Source organism: Peromyscus californicus, unplaced genomic scaffold (genome assembly GCF_007827085.1).
Source record: "Peromyscus californicus insignis strain IS unplaced genomic scaffold, ASM782708v3 Scaffold_5__1_contigs__length_169319896, whole genome shotgun sequence".
Lineage (NCBI taxonomy): Eukaryota > Metazoa > Chordata > Mammalia > Rodentia > Cricetidae > Peromyscus > Peromyscus californicus.
The window spans coordinates 140,616,976-140,631,463 of record NW_026294573.1 but is presented as its reverse complement, the minus strand read 5'-3'; the positions used below and the strand labels follow the sequence as shown (position 1 = coordinate 140,631,463).

The 14,488-nt window shown below is 40.2% G+C and overlaps 1 pseudogene; it reads left to right on the top strand.

The window, feature by feature from the left end:
- LOC128097067 (bone morphogenetic protein receptor type-1B-like) overlaps positions 1–14,488 on the top strand; it is a 58,847-nt pseudogene that overhangs the window by 43,859 nt on the left and 500 nt on the right.

The window sequence follows — 14,488 nt, the reverse complement described above, 5'->3', positions numbered from 1 at the left end:
GCCAATTCCTAAAAGCTGAACATTTACTTCCTAAAGAGGCCAACCTGGATGCCATGATTTTGGTGCAATTAGTGTTATATCCATATCTGTGTCAACCAAACCCTCAATTTCTATGCCATTTATTCTTACTTTTAACTTTGGTATTTGATCATTTATAGAAGTTTGCTAAAATATTTGCTTCATGGTTCCTCCTGAAAATTTTGTTTTATCTTCTAAAGCTATTCTGGCATCCAGATCAGTATGGTTTTTAACAACAGGCATTCAATCAATTAATCATTTTGTGGAGGTTTTTCTCCAATGCTGGCAGGTAATGCTTGAATTACATTTGATATTGGAGCCTGTGAGAGTCCCTTCAGGGCATTCACCAATGGCAAAGGGTTACCCTACCTGTCACTTGTTGATCTCCATTCATTAGTCCAGTGCTAGCCTTTGCCACATCTTCTGCATATTTCAGAAGGCTGGGACCTTCTATTTAAATTATTTCTAGAATAAATATTGTATCTAGGAACACCTTGCCTACACTCCCTTTTCAGATGTCCCTGTCTATCACAATTAAAACACCTAACATTTTGATTTTTCTTTGTATTTTTAGAAAGCAGTACTCCTATCCAAGTATCATCATTAGAAGTATTGGAGCAAATACCTACTGTATTTCTGATCCATTCTTCTATGGGTACTGGTCTTGCCCTTAGAGATCTAATCACCCTTTTACATTCTACATTAGCATTTTCAAAAGCCAAAGTTTCAATTAATATTTGTCTAGCATCTAGACCAGATATCACTCTATTTGCAACTGATGTTAATTTGGGTAAAAAAAAAAATCAGTGAAATTGCTGGGCAGCAGTAGCACACACCTTTAATCCCAGCACTTGGGAGGCAGAGCCAGTCGGATCTCTGTGAGTTCGAGGCCAGCTTGGTCTACAGAGCAAGATCCAGGATAGGCACCAAAACTACATGGAGAAACTCTGTCTTGAAAAAACCAAAAAAAAAAAAAAAATCAGTGAAAGCTTTTTTCGGGCCTTGTATAATTTTAGTAAATTATTCAGTCCTCTTTCCTGATTCTTCAACCCTGTCCACACTTTCAAAGCTGTTATATGACATAAAATCAGAATGGCCACTATTTACCTATTTGTAATGTGTTTTCTTCCAATCAGATGAGAAGGAAGGAAATGTGGAAACAGGATGGTGTTTGTGATCCTTAATCTTTGTTATCAACTTGTTTGGACTGAGATGCATTTACAAGATTAGTAAAGAAGTCTCTGGGTGTCTGTGTGGGTGTTTCTAGAGAACTAACTAATACGTGAAGATCCACCTTGGATGTGGGGGTTTCAGTACGACTCCTATATCATAGTGTGGCACTGTATCATAGGGTGGGGGCCTGAATGGAATAAGGGGAAAAGAGGAAATCTTGAGAGTAGTATCAGCCTATGGGCTAGGGACCAAGATAATGGATAGGAAATAGGAGAAAGCATAAGCACGGGGCATTCATCTCTCTCTGTTTTCTGACTAAAGACACAATGGTACCAGACACTGAATCTTCCATTGCTGCGCTTTCCCTGCTAAAGTGGACTGTATCCCCTAAAACTGGGAGCCAAATTAATTCCTTTTATTCCTGTTACTTTTATCAGCTATTGTCTCACAGCACTGAGAAAAGTATCAAATACAATAAATAACACTTTCTGGAAAAAAAATCAGGGTGTTATCATCCAACATACACTATCTTTGCAAATCAGCATACTGACCCTCACCAAGAATTTGGTCTTGGGAAATCTCATGACCTCTAGCTCTACCTCATTGTTCCAGGGCCCTGGCTTCCTCTCTCCCCCAAGTTCTTCATTGTAATTGAGGACCAGTTTCTAATTCTGCTGAAACTAAATCCTTCCAATATTGTGGAATAATTTTATTCCTAATTGCCCATGAATTTAACGTCTCTCTTACAAATAGTGAATGCATACCATATGAGACTACTGCTTTCTTAAATCTCTTTAAGTCTTACATATCTACAAGATTCCAATTAACTTGCACATAGCTTTGGGGCTACACATCATCTGGTGGTTGTTGTTGAACAGTAATTGGATAATTAAAGTTGGTGTTCTAATAACCTTAGACCATTCCTCTCCAGTTTCACAATGCAATAGTGTGGTGAATTCTGCTCTAATTTCCTCTGTCTGTGTCTGAGCATTTCTCTTCTTTCTTTTTTCTGAGGCCTGCATCCTATTAATTCACTTGTCATATTTAGCATAAAAAACCCACCAAGGCTATTATTGATATCAATTACCATATTGATAGTATGTATTATTGGTATTATATCAGTGTTAGTTAAATCATTAATCTCCATATTCTGATTCTAACTTAAAGGCTTCTAAGGTAGCAGTATAGAGAGCCCTTGCACCCTGCATTGTTGTGTCCCAATCTTAGCATAGAAAAAAATTCTTTTCAATATTCTTTAACTCTCTCCTACTCTCCTAAAGGATTTCCCAAGTCTCTCACCAATTCTGTTGACTTCTCTGGGCAAGCAGCTGCAAACTGCTAGTGTGGAGAGCCCCAAATGGCAGATGCAGCAGAGCTGGCTGGCATGAATCCTCCTTCCACATGGTTCTATCAGCCGTTGGGCGACAATTGTTGTAAACAGTTTTTTTATTATCTACGGTGGCTGCCCCTTAAGCAATGGCTTTGGCCACAAGGGCCTCAGCTTGAGGGGATTTTGTTCCCTCAGGAACTGACTCTTTCAAAGCTACTAAGGGAGCTTATCTAAATCTAAAGAACTCAGATTCAGTGGTTTAGGTAGAATTCTGCTCATTCAGAGAGGCTGAATAGTCAGTAGCTAACATTCTCCCTTTGCTGGTGTCTTCAAAAGGGAGGCAGAGCCAGGCAGATCTCTCTAAGTTTGAGGCCAGCCTGGTCAAGACAGTAACCAAAGCTACACAGAGAAACCTTGTCTCAAAAAACAAAACACCCCCCCAAAAAAAACAAAACAATAAAACAAAAACAAAAAACTCACCATCCTTTTCTCAGTCTCCATTTAAAAAATCCTTGCTACACATGGTTCCTCCTTACCACCTCCTGTCAGCTACTTGCTGACTCAGTCTTCTGCTGGTTCATTAATTTTATTTAATCAAACTCATCTTTTAATTGTTAAGAAAAACAGTAGGAAAAAAAATGAAACACACTTTAAATGATATTCTCCAACAAAAGGCTGGAGACATCTCAACTGGAGATTGAGAACCTGTTTGAACCAGATTATCAGCAACTATGCGATTTACGTGGTTTATGCCCTCTGCAGTAGCAGGGCCAGCAGTAAAGACTAAGCAAAAGCTATAAATTTCCCTTCAGTTCTATCCTTGACTCTCCCAGGGTCTCTAAGTCCTTGTAAGCCCTAAGGATGATCAAAGGGTGACTAGAAAACCTCCATATGGTGTCCAGGCCACATTCCAAGTAATCTGACCCTGCAGACCTGACACTTCCCATAAGGAGCTAACACCCAAGTGCTATCAGGGGTGAACACTAAGGAGTAGAAGTCTGACAACTCATGGGAGCCTAAGGGAGAGCCTCTGAGCTCTTTTTACTTAATACCAAAGGGGATCATAGGTACCTCATGTAAATGAGAAAGTGTCCACACTATTGCAGCTGAGCAATGTAATGGTCATTGATGCAGGACCCTTGGTTGTAGGAAGAGTTTCCTAAGATGGGTAAGCAAAGCCTGTCTGAACCATTGACAGGAGACTTATCCCAGAATCTATTCAGTAAGTCCTCCTGGTAAAATGGCAGATTAGAAGCTGTTTTCAGGCAATCTGGTGAAGAAGTATCTGGAAAAGGAAAAACAGACCCTTTCAAAATGGAAAAGAGAGGAAGAGCATTGGTAACTCACAGAAGTGATAGGTAGTCCTAAATGGAAGACCTACATATCCCCTCCAAAACTCAAGGAATGGCACAAAAATAGAGCAGAAAGAATGTCAGAAGCAGAGGGCTTACTGATCATTCCACATTTAATTATGTAATTTTAGAAGGGAGTGTGTGGTTCATGGAGTGGATGATAAACTCCTGGAAATAGATTAACAATAGACTATGTTTTCTCTGTTAGATTAATTTAAACTAAAATCCATTTGAAATGTCACCATAGCCATACCAGCATAACCTTTCAAAACCTCTACAGGACACGAGAAACATAAGCATCATCTCCCTCCATCGAATCATTCTGTCATCTAAACACTGTCCTTATTATTACTTAGCACTTACATCTCTAGAGATGGTCTCTGGGGCTCACTGATCATTCTACATCTAACCATACAATTTTAGAAGGGGTATGTGCTTCATGGAGTGAATGATGAACTTTCAGAAAATTTACTTAGAATATTTTCAGGCAAAGGTGATAATGTAAGATGCCGTTTAATTAACAGCAAGTTGACTAATTATTAACAATATGCTAAGAAAATAGGATTACCTATAAATGCTTTCACTTCTTTGACAATGTTTTGATTTGTGATAAAGTTGTTATTCATTCAAGTTTGATAGAGAACTCTTCCACCATAAGAACATTTCTAATTACTAATCTAAGAGCAGTATGACTTTCTTGTTTGTGTATAAACACATGAGTGTGTATGAACAAGAATATATATACATGTGAATATATGAACAAGAATATATGTGTGCATATGAACAAGAATATACTGTATATCAACAAGAATATGTGTGTATATGAATAATAAAATATATACATGTATATATGAACAAGAATATATGTATATGTGTGTATATGAACAAGAATATACATGAGTATTGTGAACAAGAATATGAATATATGTGTGTATATGAACAAGAATATATATACATATATATGTTTATATATGAACCAGAATGTGTGTGTGAACAATATACATACATGTATGTATATTGCATATGAACAAAAATATATATATTTATGTTTGAATCTGGAGGACTGAATAAAAAGTAGAGAGACTATACCAGCTGAATGTACAGTTTTTCAAGCATTCCTTAGGAGCTTGAATGGAGTAACAGAAGAGGTAAGAGATAATTTATTTCCCCTACATATTTGTAAACAAAACTGGTGGTCTTCTGTAGCCAGACTTCATGAAGGAAAATCCCTAGAAACTGAAAACAGAAGTAAATTAATATACCTGTGTGCCAAATTGTGAGCTAGTGACAGAAATTATCTAACATAGTTTAGAAGCACATAGTTAAAGAAAAAAGTTTCAAAGAAATTGTAAAGTATATTCAGTGTTCCTCTTTTTCATAGTAATAAATGGCTTGGAGTGGTCTCTCTTTCTCTCCTCTCTCTCTCTCTCTCTCTCTCTCTCTCTCTCTCTCTCTCTCTCTCTCTCTCTCTCTCTCTCCTTCCTTTCTTCCTTCTGTTTCCCCTTCTCTTAGTTTTCCTTAAGATGTTGGCTGTCGTGCTAATGTTAGCTCGGCAGTGATCTTTTCTTCAGAATCAAGGACTAGAATTGGGTTATATGGCCATGCTCAAGCTTCAAAGAAGTCAAAGAAATGAGAACAAGATGAATACCATTACCCAAGTAACACTGGACACACACCTACCTTGCTCACAGAAATGGGGATCTGTCAGTAAAGAAAACAGCAAGGGTTACAGGACAGAGGCAGTTTAGTGCAGTTACAACAGATGGGACCTCGGAGTAAAGCGGCAGCCGCCTGGCAGCACTAGGAGGGAAAGTCAGTGATGGAGACACAGAAACTGTGCATTTGCGAAGCTCAAGTTCTGCTTCTACTGTCCTTTTCATCAGTTTGATTATTATCGACCACACCAAACCATGCTTGATGACGATTTAATGTTGCATGTGTATTTCCACATGTATTTGTATATTTGTTCACTGGTAAGAGACATCCAATTTATTACCGAAGACTTTACAGCCAGTGGTATAAACCAAATTTTGACTTGCCCAGTCCAGTTGGCAAAATATACAAGTTCTTATTCTGAAGATTTGCTAGACAGACTGATTTTACTGACCTCAAGATAAGGAACAAAATATTCAAAACCAATTTTGCACAACCATATACATCTAACAGCTAAATATTGTTCTAAGTGATTTATATCAAATATCTCATAAACCTGAGAGAAACCCAATTATTTCATGATCCAAGAAACTAAGCAATTTCTCTGCCATTAGTAGCAGACCTGGGTTCCATGTTCTTTTCTTCCTTGGGATGGTCTCTTTATGGAAAGAAACAAGAGCAGAAAAGCCTTTCACTAATGACACATTCTTTTCAGTTCTTACATTTACATTGTACATTTTTTATTAACTAGTGGAAAAGATTTTAATGAAATATTGCTTAAATATATTCTGACTGGGTAATAAGCAAATGAGTAATTTTATTAGTCCAGTGATATGGTTCAGCAAATAAGGTACTTACCTCTAAGCCTAAAAACCCAGTTCAATCCCAGGAGTCCATAAAGTGAAAGCAGAGAGCTTTCTTTCTTCCAAATTGTCCTCTGACCTTCTCATGTATACTGTGACATGAACACACACACACACACACACACACACACACACACTGAATAAATGTAAAAAGAGGAAGTGTGTTAGGATCTGTGAGTCCACAGTGTAGAGCTGTAGAATTTTCCACACCAGCTGCTGCAGAGACCACCACCCCAAACCCAGAAGCTTGAGCATAAACTCTGGTTCCTAAAGGTGACAATTTTATGTGCTCAAACAATGTGTTTGTATGAAGGACACTCTCTGACTTCATGTCCCCAGCCTCAGAGTTCTGGCTTGTTTTAATGTTGATTTATTTCTAAGGATCCTCTGCCTTCTTAAAGCCCACAAAGTACTTACATTCAAGAAAGAAGACACTTGCCAGAACAATGGCATCAATGAAATGCTCTCACAGTAAAGAAAATCAAAATGAACAATGTGGAAGTCAGCTTTGTGTGTGAGATGGGGCAGATACATTGTAGTTTAGGCAGAGGGTGCCTATTTGCGGGCTGGGGGCTTTACCTCAGCCGCTTGCCTCCTCTCATCCTCCCCCGCCACCACGCCTCTTCTTTTTTATTATCAGTCCTGGAAATCTTTTATATATATACATATATTTTTTTTCTTTCATTTTTCTTTATTAAGAAATTTTCTACTCACTCCACATACTATCCACAGATCCCCCCTCCTCCCTCCTCCCACCTCCAGCCCTCTTTCCCAAGCCACCTCGCATCCCCACATCCCCCAAATTGAGGTCTCCCATGGGAAGTCAGCAGAGCCCAGCACACAAATCTTACTACAGGCATGCTCATATATTTACCATTTTTTTATTGTCATTTGCCATTAAGACTAATAGTGAACAAAGGAAAAGTCCCGTAGCTTCTACTTTGCTTTTATACGTGTATATTTGACCTTGGCCAAGAAACATTTCTGCACTACTTTTAAAAGATAAAATCCTTTCCTATTGATGACCTAGCCCTGTTGTGTCTCCATGCCTCTTTTTGCTTCTCCATCTCCTCATAACCAGGGAACCTCCCATTTCTCTCACAGAGTCCTTGTAGCACAGTTCAGTGTTTAGTTTGCCATCAATTTGTCTTAAGGAGAAATATTTAAGGTAATTGCTGAGAAGAAATATTTAGATACACTGACATAGTTATATTCAAAAACTACAAGCCCACAGTTTCAAAATAATGATTCCTTTGGTAAAGGTTGTGTAAATCATCCCTGTCTTCTATGGTAACTGCTAAAATGGCCTACTGGGAAGGGCGGCTCTAACAAATACTGACAACCTAGCAGCAGTGAACTCACAACCATTTGACACAACTTTTGCTTTTCTGCAGTTTTCTCTATTTCCATTTTGCTTTGCCTACCACCCTCCACAGATTCTATATAAATGTTATTAACATATAGTACATACATACATGCATATATATGTACATACATATACATGTATACATACATAGATATGATATTCCATGCCTTGCTAACTTTGACACATAAACACTTCACCTTAAAATAAAACCTTTTGTCGGGCGGTGGTGGCACACACCTTTAATCCCAGCACTCGGGAGGCAGAGGCAGGCGGATCTCTGTGAGTTCGAGGTCAGCCTGGTCTACAGAGCGAGATCCAGGAAAGGTACAAAGCTACACAGAGAAACCCTGTCTCGAAAAAACAATATATATATATATATATATATAAAACCTTTCCTTTATTGATTGTTCCCAAGAGCTCATGTTATTATTACATTGTATTTTAATCTACTACAACTTAAAGGTTAATACTTTTTAAATATTTTCAACAATTTAAAAGTCCAAGTCTCTTTAAAAATCTGAACTCTCTTAACCATAGGCTCCTATGAAATCCAAATGTTACATACTTTTCTTCTTCTAAGAGGGAAGAACTAGGTTAGTCCTAATCAAATTAAAGTTAGTTCTAATCAAATTAAAGCAAAACCAAAATTAAACAGTGTAAATTAACCCTGTAGCTCAGGGTTCAATATCTGGAACTCATTCGTGATCTGCTGGGTTCCAAGCGGCATAGGCATTCCTGCTCCTCCAGCTCTGTAATCCACGATGAGCACAGCTGGTCTTGCAGGCTCAGGCTGGCTCTACTCCACAGCTGCTACTGTCATGGGTGGTTTTCCCATGTTCCTGGCATCTCCAGCATCTTGGAGGCTCCTGGCTTCTTTTCAAAGACTCCATGACTCCTTCAATGTTACAAGCTTTAATGCCAGCAAAACCAGTACCAGGTGGGAGACTGATACGTTGTCAAGTTCAGCTGCCACCCTGAACTGAAGCCCTGTCCTTCACTGGCCCACAGCTTATGTGGGCTGACCCTGAGGAAGTACGTTCCTGAAGATTTTACCTCAATGATTCTGGTCCCTTAGTCACAGAGGACTTTTCATCTATTGTCTCAGTATAGCACAGAAGGTTTCACTTCCACAAACTCGTGAAAATGTCACACCAACAGCCCCACTGGTGTCTGCTTTTCTCTGAAACCTCACAAGCCAAGCCTCCACTGCCTGTACTTCTCTCAGAATTCTTTTTTTTTAAGATTTATTTATTCATTATGTATACAATGTTCTGTCTGCATGTGTCCCTGCAGGCCAGAAGAGGACACCAGATCTCATTACAGATGGTTGTCAGCCACCATGTGGGTGCTGGGAATTGAACTCAGGACCTCTGGAAGAGCAGTCAGTGCTCTTAACCACTGAGCCATCTCTACAGCCCTCTCTCAGCATTCTTATCTTCCAAGTTCCCACAGAACAACCACAAAGCTCTGGGCACTCAACAGGTTTTCCATCTCCCCAAAACAACACAGTCTGGTCTGTCACAGCCATGCCACACTCTAAGTAACAATTTCTGTTCTGGTTTGCTTTTTGTTGCTCTAATAAACACCAAAGACGACTAAAAATAACTTGTGGAGAAAAGGGTTTGTCTCATCCTATGGGTTGTCATAAAGACCAAACAAAGCCTGAGTGACCGAAGTCCTGAGTGACTGTGTATTGTCAACATAGGGACTGCCATGTTGAAGACTCTAAGGTCTTGGACACATAGGAAATCCGCAAAGCTGGTTCTATATATCAGTCATGCTTAGAAAGGCAATGTATCACGTGTTTTCCTGTGGTTCAAGTATAAACGTGTTTATGATGATGAATAAATGTGTATAAAATTATACACACACACACACACACACACACACACACACACATATATATATATATATATATATATATATATTCCTTCTTCTTCTAGATGTTTATAGCTGAACAGCTGAGATTATTTGCCTACAGAGACTTCCTACCAAAGTCTGTGATATACCTAAGAGATTACATCCTGATCCACAGGCAGGTAGGAGAGTGGAGAGAGAGAGACTGGAGACTGGGCCTGGCATGGGCTTTTGACACTTAAAAGCCAACCTCCAGTGACATACCTCCTCCAACAAGGCCACTCCTCTTAATAGTTACTTAACAATTCCACTAACCAGTGACCAAATGTTCAAACATATGAGCCTCTGGGGGCCATTCTCAAACCACCACAGACATACAACTTAAGATTGCCCCTATGCATTGGCTTAAGTTGTGAAAGTTGATTACATGGGAAATCCAAGGCAAGCACGGTTGTTAAATTATTCTCTTAAAGAGAGGTTAAACAGACTAAGTATGCAGTAGGATAGCAATCTTAAGCCTTAAATGACCTCAAGGTGTAGTATTAACCAACTCTGACTGTTAGGCCTAACAAAAGTTCCAATCTCTTAGAATGTAATGGATGCTTTCAGAATATTGCATCACCATACCACCTGACCCAAGCTTTCCTGGAGGTGTGTGTGTGTGTGTGTGTGTGTGTGTGTGTGTGTGTGTCTGTCTGTCCTTTCTTCGTTCCCTTGCTGCCCCTAGTCAGGGTTCCATGACCCAAGCCCTATCAGTTGGTGTCGGATACCACCCATCATCAAAGGGAGCTAGTGAAGGCTCGAGTACAAGAAACTGGAGTCAGAAGCTGAAGTGGTGACCATAGAGGCACATTGCTTACTGACTTGTTTTCCAGTGGCTTGCTCAGTTAGCTTTCTTATCCTGCCAAGCCCCACCTAGCCAGGGATAGCACTATGCACAGTGGGATGGACCCTCCCACATCAATTAGCAACTTTTTTTTTTTTTTTTTTAAAGATTTATTTATTTATTTTGTATACAGCATGTATGACCAGAAGAGGGCACCAGATCTCATTACAGATGGTTGTGAGCCACCATGTGGTTGCTGGGAGTTGAACTCAGGACCTCTGGAAGAGCAGTCAGTGCTCTTAACCTCTGAGCCATCTCTCCAGCCCCAATTAGCAACTTTTAAAAATGCCTCTCAGACATGCCCACAGGCCAATCTGATGGAGGCAACTCCTCAATTGAGGTTCCCCTCTAGAGGGGATTCTAGGCTTATGCTGACACCCAGAGCAGCTATGATAATATGACCTCATTTTGTGCTGCTTATGTTCAGTGTAAACTTAGGAGGACAGTACAGAGACTTCACAAACTGATTCACCCTCCGCTCCTGACTCTAAGAGCTGATGCTTCTCTAAGGATCCTTTCCCTTGGATTTGCTTTGTCAAGACCCCACTTTACTCTCCTTTCCCTTTTCAAAGCCATCTCAAGTTTTCTTCTTTCTTTCTTTCTTTCTTTCTTTCTTTCTTTCTTTCTTTCTTTCTTTCTTTCTTTCTTTCTTTCTTTCTTTCTTTCTTTCCTCCTCCTCCTCCTCCTCCTCCTCCTCCTCCTCCTCCTCCTCCTCCTCCTCCTCCTCCTTTTGACAAGATTTTACTGTGTAATCTTGTCTGGCCTTGAACTTACTATGTAACTCAGACTAGCCTGGAACTCATTGTGCTTCCCTGCCTCAGCCTCCACCATTCCCAGTTCTCATCTCACTTTTCTAGTTCCCTGTCCTTGAGATATTGTTTTCTTAATTCAAACCCCTCTCACTCAAGAAGTAAAGATGGTGGCAAGAGCAAGGCTTTGGTAACAGTAATTACAGCATCCAGCCACTGTTTAAAGAAAAGCACACTCCATCTCCTCTCATCACCTTTCTCTTCTCCATGTCTGCAAGAGTGACTGGTCAGCTTTTCTTGGCATGGTAACATATGGTATCTATGTTTTCTTGAGAATATAGGCACTCTTGGACCACTGTTATCAACTTGTGAAGACCAGTTAAAAATTTAAGACAGCAGAAAAAATACATATGACAGGTCTTGCTATGTGTGGTAATCCATGCAGATTCTCTCTCTCTTTTCCAATCACAAAGCATCATGGCATCATGTACTCAGTGAACAATATTATCTAGTGAGTTATGTGTCAGATAGCAAGGAAGTTACAAAGGAAGACTAGATCATTGCCCTCAAGAATTAAGCATTGCGATAAACTCAATAACTGGCTTTTATTTAAACACATTAAGCCCACAGCATGCATTCCAGCTGGAATAGCCTCATAGGCTAGTGAAGCCATGAAAAACAGGGATGTGGGCCCTGTCCCCTAAAGGCCAGTGTTTTTAAATGGGCAGGAAAATGATGTCACAGAGTATGCTCAGCATTCCATACTACACGGCCCAGAGGTCAGTGGCAAGAGCCTGAGGAAACGAGAGGTTATGAAGAAGGGAAGCAGAGGCAGCCTGCCCACAGACCTGACCAGCTGTCTGTCAGTCATTCTAATGGTCACTGGATCACCCAGTCCACTGTGGGTGGGGCCATCCTTGTTCTGTTGGTCCTGGGTTCTATAAGAAGGCAGGCTGACTGCATGAAACCGACCTAGGTCCTCTGCATGTGGGTGACAGTTGTGTAGCTTGGTCTGTTTGTGAGAACCCTCACTGTGGGCCCAGGACCTGTCCCTGGCGCATGAGCTGGCTTCTTGAAACCTATTTCCCATGCTGGGATGCCTCACCGACCCTTGATGCAGGGGTAGGGGCTGGGTCCTGCCTTAATTTGATGTCCCATGCTTTGTTGACTCCCATGGGAGGTCTGCCCCTTTCTGAATGGAGGAGTGGATGGGGCACCGGGGTGGGGGGGGGTGGGGGGGGGGGTGGGGGGGTGGAGTAGACCAGAGGTGTGGGGAGGGAACAGGAAGAGAGGAGGGAAGGGAAACTGTGGATGGTATGTAAAATAAATGAAAAAAGGTAATTTAAAAAAAAAAGGAAAGAAAGCAGGCTGAGCAAGCCATGAAGAGCAAGCCAGTGAGCAGCACTCCTCCATGGTCTCTTGTAGAAGACCAGCCCCCACACTTATTTACCCCAGGAACTCTTGAGGAATGAGGGAACCTTGAGTTCAATCCTTAGCAACACCCCCTCCCATAACATTTGGAATGTATTTAAATAAATGTTTTCTTCAGCTCATACTTTCTCTTATTATTCTATCATTATCTAACATCACTTATCACCAAATACTGAAGTATCTCTTAGAGAAATGGTTTTTAAACTCCTTTTCTGTGCCTTGGCCCTTTCTTCCTCTGGTCATAGATACCTTTCCTGTGGCAGAAATGCTCAAGTACCTATTATTGTCTCCCCTAGTGACCCCACTGATGCAATGTAGAGTGCCCTAGTGAATACACCCCTAAAGTCTTTCTAAAATCCCTGCAAAGCACTGTTCAACTTATTCTGATAAATGTCACCAGACTTCCCAGACTTTTGAGCTTTTCCTGCATACTACCCATCTCAGTTTTTTTTGTTTTGTTTTGTTTTGTTGGTTGGTTGGTTGGTTGGTTGGTGAATGTCAGCTGAGGTAGCCTAGCCTACAGAACTGAGCTCAGCCTTTATCTTCATGCTGGAGTGGGGTCGACAGCTATTCTATGACCTCACTTCCAGATCTGTTTAAAAGCGGATGGCTGTGTGGCATCATGCTGGTTCCTTAGGCTCTCTGGCTGTCAGTGCTTGAGGTGCTGTCCTTTTACCAAGTCAGCTGGGTGGCTAGTTTTCAGATGGCCTTACTTTTAAGCTAGTTATCAGGAAGGAAAAATCATGCAAACTAACTATGGGTAAATTCTAGAAGTGCCTGATCAGTACAGAAACATAAAGGTCAAACTCCATAGGACTTATCAACAAATAATGGATACTCACAAGTTTGGATACTTGTAGTTTTTAAAGTGATCAATATTAAAATCCAGTTAACACCAATGCTTTTTAACTGAGGAGCAAAATGGGTTGGATTTTGATTTTTATATAAATATTTCAGCATATAGGAGTTGCACTTTTTATGTACTGGTTTGTTTTTGAGACCAAATCTCATTCTTTAACCAGGGCTGGCCTGGGACTTTTATGTAGCTCAGGCTAGCCTCAAATTCACAGCATTCATTCTGCCTTGGTTTCCTGAATGTTGGTTTTACAGGTATGAGCCACTATGCCTGGCTAGTTAGTATATCATCATATGTACTTTCAAAAATGAAGAGAAACTTCTGAATATTAAATACTAAAATTGAGAATGTTATTATCAATGATAGATGTTATTGTAGAAGGCAGTTATTTCTCTTAAATACATCTGTATTATACCACATTTGGTGGACATTGATTGGCTCATAATGATGTAATCTAGATGTACTTTAAACCAAATGGTCCTGGTCCAGCAATTCTTCCCCCTTAACAATTCTGTACAGAGGGTGGTGCTAAAATCTCTTTGGAAAGGAGAGAATCCTTCAGTGTTTTCCCTAGTAAAACTCCGGATCAGGTAATGCTGATTCACAGCTTCAGAGAGGATGGTGAATAGAGCAAAGAATAATCTACACATCAACACATAACCATTTAGACCAGTGTTTTTTCAACCTTCCTAATGCTGTAACCCTTAAATACAGTTCCTCATGCTGTGGGGACCCCTAACCATGAAATTATTTTTGTTGCTACTTCATATCTAATTTTGCTACTGTTATGAATGGTAATGTAAATATTTGATATGCAAGCTATCTGATATGCAAACCTTGTGAATGGGTCATTCCAACCCCAAGGGGGTGAGACCCACAGTTTGAGTAGCTCTGGTTTAAACTATCACAAGGCCAGCAAAACGAATTAAATGACATTCCTCCTTCTGCATCAGC